This window comes from Etheostoma spectabile, unplaced genomic scaffold, assembly GCF_008692095.1.
Source record: "Etheostoma spectabile isolate EspeVRDwgs_2016 unplaced genomic scaffold, UIUC_Espe_1.0 scaffold00569439, whole genome shotgun sequence".
Taxonomy (NCBI): Eukaryota; Metazoa; Chordata; class Actinopteri; order Perciformes; family Percidae; genus Etheostoma; species Etheostoma spectabile.
This window is the reverse complement of record NW_022605129.1, coordinates 17,884-28,490: the sequence shown is the minus strand read 5'-3', so window position 1 is coordinate 28,490 and position 10,607 is coordinate 17,884. Positions and strand designations below refer to the sequence as shown.

Below are 10,607 nucleotides of genomic sequence, written 5' to 3'. Positions count from 1 at the left end.
GTAGTTTGATCTATATCCTACATACAAAATACAGATATAACCCTGGACTAAGACCATCTTAGATGAGACCTGGCTGGCACCCCTTGACCATTTAAAGAAAACATAAAAAGCGTATAATTACAAACTGACACAGTAGGCACATCCACCCATTACCAACAGACATAATAAAGCTCAATTCAATTCTAGGTTTCCTCCAAGACCACTGCCCTGCCAAGATTTACTTCCATTATCATTACTAGACAAAATGCAGCTTATCAACACAATCCCCACTAAGTTCATATCATAGCTGTGATCTGCACAACAAGTAATGACCCCTACCTGTACTCCTTCTTGTTGATGTTGGTGTAGCGCACTGTATCATCCATGCTGCATGTCACCAGCTCGTTGGCTTCGTCGGTCACCATCTTGCTCACCTGGTTGCTGTGGCCCTTCCCCGAGAAGCAGTCATTCACTCCGGTTTCTGCATCCCAGTAATGTGAGGCATTTGTTAAGGGGACAAAAAAAATCTCAAGTGTAGACTTAGATACTTTACATTGCAGGAAATTGGCCAGTGCAGAAGTGAAGCCACCAAGATAAAAGATTACCAATTTACATCTGCTAGAGCAGTTCAAAATTATCAAACGCTAATCTACATACAATAATGAGGGCACTTTTTTTTTTTTTTTTTTTTTTTTTTTTTAAAATCAATGAAAGGATTATTAATGTGTCCATCGTGACTCCCTCTGAGTGATGTATGGTCGTCGTCCTTTTGTGAACTGTCAGACACTGGATGGATTTGCTGTGACCCTGTAGGATGAGCAAGTACAGATATACTTACTCAGATATACTTGTAGGTAAGGGCACATACAACAGTTAATGTAGAATATTACACCCCCCCCCCCCCCACCCATGTTGGATACTGCACTCAGGAGATCTGGCAGACCACATGACTATTTTGGATGCGTCTGTGGTAACTTCAATATACAGTGACAGCAATTTACTGTCATACATAAACATTTAATACATCAAATCTAGTCTTGTGAGTCAGTCCACCACATGCTGAAAATTTTGAGGGACTGAAAGTTGAAGAACAAAAAAAAACAATTGTGTGGTGTGTGTGTGGATGTATGTATGTATGTATGTATGTATGTATGTATATTAATCTTTCACAAATCCCAATACATGTTTGCAAAATTCTAGTATTTATCTTCAATATTAACATGTTTTCAGCAACAAGATTATAAGCAGACATTTTTCAAAGGTTTTCCCCACTAGGTTTTATTATCATCTAACTATTCATCCACAGGCCTGTACTACAAAGCAAGATATGGCGGGGTTAACGAGGAGACTTCAGGTTCAGCCCAGGGGGTTTTGTGAATAACGACGGTGGATCATTGTTACCGGGGTTAAATTGCCGTGGTAATTTATGCGGAACACATAACTGGTCGGTTATGTTGGAGATTAGAGCTCAACCCCCTAATGACCAATCAATACTCGACGATAACGGCATCACCGTTCTAAGATACGGGGTGGAGCCACACACACAGACAGACTCATAAAATTAAGATATTTAGAGAGAGGACAACCCAGTTAACATTCCCTGATGGGTATCTTTATGAAGATATAGATTTTCAGCGGAGGGAATTGCGTAGGCATTTTGTTGGCTTCTTGAGCTGTGTGTTACCAATGCACACATCAGTTTGAATTAAGTTTTTGTTTCGTTTTTTGCTCTCAGATCACTTATCACTGCCAGGGTTGCAACTCAAAAGGATAAAGCAACAATGTAATTATGGTCAAATCTTGTGTTTGACTAATGGGGAAGTGATATTGATAAGCATTGTGGTTAACGCATTTACAGCATTGGTTAATTTTTTGCCAGCTTTCCTTCCGGTTTTAGGAAGCAGCAACGCTGTTTACCTTTTAAAACAGTGTCCGTGTTCTTCATAATTATGTATAATAAAGTTTGCTCTTCTTATTAAAAATATGCGGCTCTGGTAGAGGTTTGCAATGGTTGATGCTGTGAAAACACTGCCTCTTTTATGTGAAGGCGCACATCACTGGATTGGAAACCCTAGACAGATCGAACTAGTGTTAGCCACCGTCACGACACAGCTTATGCCAGACAGCAGTTGTTGACGACCGGTAACTGAATAAATCCAGGGCATGTTGATCTTGATTCATAGTACATGCCTCTGGTAAGAGTCTGACCTTGATGGTGCGTATAGGCCGGCCAGGGGTTGTTCTTGTCCAGGTAGTTGATGTATCCCGACAAGGAGATGGTGAGGGGGGTGGTGGTCTTTTCTGCCACAGGCAGCCGAGCTGCTGGTCTGTCACATCAGAGCCCAAGTTGAAGGTGGTGACAGCCGTACCTGCACCAACATCCCAGAGTTTCACCGTTTGTCCCCTGAGGCAGCAGAGATCATTTGGGAACTGTCAGGGCTCCAGCTGACCTGGAGCATTTAAAGCACGGGGGCATTGAAAAGAAAAAGTTACGATATTAATATGCATGTGTGTTTGTGTTTAAAGACTGTTCAAGTTCACCATCAATGTTGACTCAATGATAGAAACACCCAACATTATCTAGACAAAGAAACAGTTACTTGAGGACAGGGGGGAGTCACTTTCAGAACACAATTCTTAATTTGAAAGAAAGCAGAAGCACTTTGTCCACACACGTAGCCAACTCTCTATCTACTATATAAAAACAAACCATCCAACAATGTAGTGTTTTTTTTCCAAGATTAAAAAAAAAACAAAACACTTACAGCATATACTCCTCCTTTGTGAGCCTTCTCTCCACCCAGTGAGCAAAACACGCTCACCATTTGTTCCATCATAGACAAATATCTGTGGAAGAAAAAAATTACTCATTAAGAAGACGATTTTTAAGATTTTTTGTACAAACTACAGTTTGTGATTCTTTCTTTAAAAACTGCCACTCGGGTTGAGATAGATTATATTTGTATTATTTCTGTAGACATAGTAACGTTACTTTTATGAATTATTTAAGTAAGGTAATCTTACTTTAAAAATGTTCATACGGCACATGGCCCACACTGATAACTCACCTGGCCATCAGCGCCAGCTGTGACAAACCGACTTCCATCTGGAGAGAAACGAACACAGTTGACAAACTGGCTGTGATCCTTTAGCAGTCACCGGGAAGACAGAAGGGAAAAATAGAAGAAAAATATCCATTAAGAAATATTGTGCACATTAAAATACACTCCATATTGTATTTATTCGGCAAAGTGTTTGACTTTCAAGCCATAATCGTATAAGGCATGACATACTTTACAACATCTCACATAAGTCAAACAAATAAACACATTTGTCGTTCTGACAGACACACAATAAAATGTAATACATATTAAAAATACAAAAAGTCAAAACAACCAACTATAAAAAAAAAAAAAAAAAAAAAACTAAAAGCCTTGAAGCAGGCTTTAAGTCTTTAATTGCTTTTCAAAAAGATTAACAGAATTTACACAACGTAGAGAGGGAGGCAAGTCATTCCACAGCCAATGAGCCACGGTTGGAATGATCGGTCCCCTCTAGTTTTAAAATGATGTGTGGGAACCACTAATAGCCTCTGACCTAATGCCCTGCCCTCAGACTACAGGTAGGAGTATGAAGCTGTATCAAGTCAGAGATGTATGGAGAAACTTGACCGGCAGGGCACTAAAAGTAGGGACCAGGATTTAAATTAATTCTACACTGGACTGTATTTATTGCCGACTGTGGTCAGCATTAAATAATGTACTATCCTTGTATGAGGAAACCAACTGCAGACTGAAATCTGAAACACAACCACAGGATTTTTAAGTAGAGGACAACATTTCGTGATCAAAAGTGTTCTAGGAGGTAAGTCTGCTTTTAGAATGTGGCTCACACATTCTCCAAGAAATGACGGGGGAAGTGGGTTACGTAACAGAAAAACAAGGCAACACTGTCAAAAACCACCAGGGTGTGACAGACTTGAGATGACCAACAGGCATTACAAATAAGACAGCTGGTTCAAAGTCACAGACAAATTCCTTGATCTACTACTATGTCTGCATTTGTTGAAAGCCAATATTTGTTACTAATGAGATTGCAAGTCGAAGAGGGCTTTTAGCCTTTGGTTAATCTGATAGGTCAAGCAAAATAAGCTTGGCTCCAAGTAAGTTGTTTTAAAACCCAATGCCCCTTCCAAAAGCTGCACAAAGGCCTACTGGACTGAAAAAAGAAGCAAACGTTATCTATGCAACTCACTCTTAATGTGAACTTGAACTTGAAGGGAGGCCCTCGAAGAAGGACCCACAGGTGTCATCACTGGCAGTGGCAAGGCGGTAAGGGCGTTTCTGCCTTATGTCCACATGTTGATTAATTGGCGTGGCCAGAAACTTCCCCCACTGAGGAGCCAGAGTCCCACAGGAACACAGCTCCAAACTACAGCAAGAGATAAAACATGCATCATTTTGGGTTTTAGTAAGGTAGAGAGGTAAAAGAAAAAAAGTCTAAAGAGTCCCAGGAGTGTATGTATGTAAAAAATTTGATTATCTTTTTTTAATTTTAAATGGTGTATTGATGACAGCAGCCCAACATATTTGGTAAGGCAAGCAGTGTGCTGGAGGACTGAAGGTGTCTTTAATGCTTAACAGGGATGCACAGTAAATAGCATTCACTGCAAAATAATTATAGTTTCTACAATATGACATCAAGCAAGACAATCAATAATAATTATGATACAATTCAATCCAAAACACCAACTTGTAATGTTAAACTAAAGTATTTAAAGAAAACAATGGACTTGTGTACAGTGAAGAAGCTTCTCATGAGAGCTGATCATGCAGGTCGGAGTTTAATGAGGTAATAACTCCTTTCATTTCTTAAACATGTATGAAAACCTCTCATACTCACTTCTCTCGTCCATCCCCAACAACAGCAATCCTCTTGCTATCCTCAGTCCATGCAATGTCCTTGATCTTGCCTGAAATAGGGGTGTACTCGTACTTTAGAATGTGCTCCTTCTGGGTGGTGTCCCAGATACGGATCTTTCCTGATGCATCTAAAAAAAGAGATTTAAAAACAATTATTTTATTGTAGCATTACCATTACTGTGGTAACCAACCACACACACACGCACAGTTTACCTCCAGATGCAATGTAGTATCCACTGGGGGCATACTTGGCAACAGTAACTGCATGGGCATGTTCGGTGTAAATGTCTGCTATAGCCGGATTCTGTAAGAGACAGGAAATGTGAGCCATCAGCAGGTCTACAACTGTCAAATGGCACATTAGGCAGTTCCCTCCTAAATTAGTCAAATGAAAAATTCTGTTTAAATTTGTTAACCTAGACCTTATTTTCAAGGTTTGGCCAATGTTTCTTCTGCTTTAATCATTACTTGACTTGAGGAGATTTAAAGTGACACAGCATCTCAGCTTGACAACTCTGATGAAGAAATGCTAGTGATCACACACAATCTTAATTGCTAAGTTAAACCTAATATCCTACCCCATATCTCTCCAATTACATGTCTTAAACTGTCCTACCAAAAAATAATGTAATCAGAGAGTAAACCAATAATGGCCATAACAAGACCCAGATTGGCATAAATAATAACATTCAACACTGTACTTATGGCTTTTACAATGATGAACATTACTTCAATGTTCCTGATGATGACACACTTCCATTGGTATACAGGAAGTTGTTGCCTTTGGGATCCCCACCAATCACTTTTGCAACTCCCCTCTCCATCTGTGGGAGACTGGCGAATACATGTTCTAAAAAAAAAAATAAAAAAAAAAAGTAGACATGACAGGCAGGCAGATAATGGAATGCATTAAAAAAAATAAAAAATGAGCATACACTGAAAAAAAATAAAAAATAAAACTGAACTATTTAATAAGGGATTGACAGATAGTAGTACATTGTACATCTGGGGCTACATGAATTCTTGCACTGCCTGCACTAATATTTTTAAGATAGGATACAAGTATACAAAGTTAATCAGCATCACTTAGTTCATCAATCATGTGGAGGACTTGATGTGTTGATATGTCTGCTGACCTTACAGATCTGGGTCAATAAGAACTTTATTTTTTACCAAAAGAAATACAATGGTGGTAGCATTTAAGTAAATACTGTACACAAATGCTATCTTGTGTTAAAAAAAACATCTATCAAAATTCCTTAAACTTTGCCTCATCTCTGGCATTTTGTGGCAAGGTTTCCAGGACTGTTACTGATAACTGAATGGGATGCAGTTTTATTTTGTAGATGTAACGTTAATGTTTGGGTTATTCGCTTTTAACATTAAAATAAAACTTCCATAATCACTTTTATAATTTTCTTGGTGAAGTTTTATATACATAAATTCCCCAACAAAAACCATCCATGAAGAATGGGGAGTAGTAACTGAAGCCCATTAGATCTTACACTAACAACAAAGCTGTAATGAGGTGGTTTCCACATTGGTTCTAAAGTCTGTTTTCTGATAGAGCATTATTCGGTTTCATCTCCACCAGCTCGAAATAAAAATGGCAGCCAAAACTCTATTTCATGCTTATTCAGCAGGCACACACCATGTTTCTGTGAGCTAGCTACTTCCCAAACAGCAGTTCCTGTCTATAAGCCAGCCTCTGTCTGGACATGTCATAACAACGCGATGTGAGCACAACTATTTCCTATGACTGATTTTAGCTTAACTTACGTTTGCTAACGCTAAATTAAATGAGCAGTCTGTAATGAGCTACATTTTGGCAGACAGCATATTCACAACAAACCCGTGCGTATCACTCACAGGTGTATATGAAACGTGACTGAATCATCGCGTCGAGATTTTGTGTTTAGTATGCAAAACGAAGTATCAAAACCATGCAGCTATGGGCGAGGCTAGCTAGCTAGCTAGCTACGGACTAACGTTACCTGTCTGACTCGCTCGAGCTGCTGAATAATGTCGCCAAACATAAGAGTTTCATTGCATTTTCTCTCCGTCGTGGCCATTAAAAATAAACAGACTTACTCAGTTCAAGCGACATTTTCCCTGCTGGTCACTTTCTTAACGTTACTCTTTACAAATGAATGAAACTGTTAAGCTCCTCCGGCTGTGCACTCCCTGATCACACAAACACGGAAGCGAGTGCAGCTCTCCTTCTGCTTGTCTTTGCCCATATATAGTAAACTCAGAAACTACGCTGCGGCTGTCAGCCACTAGCCGTGCACGGCGTTGCAGGGTGCGTAAATCCCTAAATAAAGTCTTTCAGGCTTCAAGGCAATTACAGCAAAAAATTTCATAGGTTAATCCGGGTTGTGTTTCCATAACAACATTTTGCAAATCCTCAAAGACTCATTTACACATATGATAGATAGATAGATAGATAGATAGATAGATAGATAGATAGATAGATAGATAGATAGATAGATAGATAGATAGATAGATAGATAGATAGATAGATAGATAGATAGATAGATAGATAGATAGATAGTAGGGTGTACAATTCAGAAAATGTCACGATTCCGATTTTAGGTTCTCGATTGGATTCAGTATCAATTCTCTATTAAAAAACTATGTATGTATGTACAGTATGTAGGCTATGTATGTATGTATGTATGGATGGATGTATTTATGTATGTCTGTGTATGTATGTATGTATATGTCTATCCACATCCATAATATTCATGTGGATTTGTTTGTTATTTGTTATTTCAACATCCTGTTATGCTATGTTGTGTGTGATGTCAGCTACTGGGGATCAATAAAGTATATTCTATCTATCTATCTATCTATCTATCTATCTATCTATCTATCTATCTATCTATCTATCTATCTATCTATCTATCATGTGATTGCAGTAGACATACTGACAAAATTCAAATTCAAAATTGAATTTTTTTTTTAAATATGAATCGGTTTTTGGAATTCTATGAATTGATTTGAATCGCTAGAGCGTTAATTGCGATTCAAATCCAAATTGATTTTTTTGCACACCCCTAATGGATAGATAGATTTCTGACAACTTTCTTTATTTGGATGAGGAAATAAAGCTACAACATTAAAATGGGTTTAACATATTGTTATCATACAGGAGATCACAGTTTTTTCTAGGGTTCATTATGGATTATAGAAATACTCTCATGCTGGAGCTACTGCCTCCGCGACCCGATACCGGATAAGCGGATGAAGATGAATGGATAGATGGATGGATGGATGGATGGAGAAATACTCTCATTATAGCAGAAAAAGTGACTGGTGCGACTGAAACAGTTAATGTATGAGAGGAATCAAAATATTTAAGAGGCCTAATTTGTATAAAGAGGAGGGACTGCCTGAGAGTCCTGGCTCAGGTCAAATTGTACACATATTGTTAAATGCCTAGCTTTGCCCCAAAAATTATGCTAGCATGAATAACCATATGCATGCCCAGTAAGGTAAAGGAGGACTATTTAAATTTTAGAGGGTAGCCTGCTGATCTACATTTGCATAATAGTGATTTTAAAATCTGATGTCATCCTGTGTGTCAGCAGAGCATCACTTGCCTGGAATAGGATTGGGAATCCCCTAACTTATTTTGGATGGACCCATTTCAGAGGGTGGGGGCCATGGCAGCAGCAAGTATAGTGTTACAACAATACAAAATGTTAAAGATAACTAAAAGCTGGACTCATAACTGTTGCTTAGGTTCAAAAAGCCATCAAATGATTGCAAATCAGTAAGTTGCCGGTCCAGACGGCTTCACTGCATATACTCTTTGGTCTTCTTGCGCCAGACGTAAAAGATATGTACAATGAGGCTCTTTTACATCACTGCCTACCGGACATCCTTGCGAGGGCCACTATTTCTCTAATTCTTAAAAAGAGAAAGATCTTGTGCTTTACAATAGCTATAGACTATGCACTCTTAAATGTAAACCTCAAAATCCTATCCAAAGTTCCTTTGCTCCTCTTCAACAAGTGATGCCCTGTATTATCTTGTTTGATCAAACAGGATTTATGCCACGCCAACAGCCCTCCCACAACCCGGGGCGTCTTCATCCATTCGCAGAGCAATAAGATCCCTGGCGACAGTGTTTATTTTCCAATTAAATGAGCTAGCATAAGCTCCAAAAGTTGGTAAAAGTCAATATTATGTCATACGTTCATTTGCATATTAGTGACGTCTGTGTGTGTTATTTGCAAAAAGCTTAGTGGCTGTGTCGACAGACTGCCTGATGCATGGCGCAAGAGTAGAGGGAGAAAGAGACCCGTGCTGTTGGCAGAAGAGCCGTGGACTGTGATTTACTCTGAGGAGCATGGAAATCCATTAAAGCCTAAGTGTGTAGTTTCTGTCTTCCCCATGAGGAATTCTAAGTAATGACAACAATTTTGTCGGTGCATCCACATCCACACAAACCTTTCGTGATTGTGCTTCACCACCTACCCTCCTCCACACAGTTGCTAGTAGCCAAGGAGGACACTGAAGATTAAAAACACATGGACTTTTCAGAAGAGATAGTTTATCTTGACTTGAGTTTCTGCGCATGGAAGTCGCCAGACGACACCAATTTCTAAACCAAGCCACACTGAGAAATACAGAGAAAGTTTTAATGGGCTTGAATGTTACGGACGTTCATTATTATGAAAGAGTTAGGCACTAAAGCTTTAATATTTCTTGCTTTTTCCCTGATGGTCTAAAGTCTCTAAATGTGTCACTGTTTTGAAGAACAAATCGCTAAATCTAGAAAGTTGCCAAGTTGGCAACACCGCATGTCCAGCACTGAGCTCAATGGAAGAGCAAGAGTCGGGGGGTACGGTCCTTAAATTGCATCCACGTTACTTTAACTTGCTTCCTTCTTTGTGTCTTAGCCCGTCCACCAAGGAACCATGTGAGAAACGCGAAGAAATGTGTTTTTGAAGGGAAGAGACGTCCTTTCTTCTGAAGCGTCAAGTTAATTTCTCAGCTGGCGGACTAGCAACAGTTTTCAGCTGCACGCTTTCCGGGAACAATTCACATCTCCTAAGAGATTCCTCCTCAATCCTCGCTCCTCAAGGCTGGAATGAGCTTTGAGACAGCCTTCACGAAGGAGGCCAGAACGACTTCCGGTTCAAGCGAGGAGATAATAATAAATAATAATAAATAATACATTTTATTTAAATTCTGGAGTGTGGTCTATCTGTAAAGTGTCTTGAGATAACTCTTGTTATGAATTGATACTATAATAAAATTGAATTGAAATTGAATTGAATTGAATTTTATTTGTAATGCACTTCACATGTAAACAAAATATCAAAGAGATATCAAATAAAAGACTGGGAAGGAGCCTGGGCTTGCAAAGGTGAATAAAAGGACATACAAACAAATAAAAAAAACTATAGTTTACACAAATCATTTGCAAATTAGGCTACAGGCTAAGTTTGACTTTTGGCATGACATTTTGTATCCTTAGTGATTTTTGTTTGACTTGTTTGTTTGGTCTATTTAAGAAGTTGTGTTTGAATTTAAGGGCACAAATGTAATTCCATTCACATGTAGGTCTTTCTTTGGCGATTAACGCATTTAACCCTTTACATTCTAACACAAACTGAATATCAGAAATCAGGCAAGGATTTATTGCCAATGCTAAGTAACGTCTAAAAGGAATTTGCCTTGGTGGTTGGTGCA

General features: G+C 38.8%; 1 pseudogene; it reads right to left on the bottom strand.

Moving 5' to 3' along the window:
- Positions 1–318: 318 nt before the first annotated feature.
- LOC116685002 (WD repeat-containing protein 1-like) lies at positions 319–7,241 on the bottom strand (annotated as a pseudogene).
- Between the last annotated feature and the right edge of the window lie 3,366 nt (positions 7,242–10,607).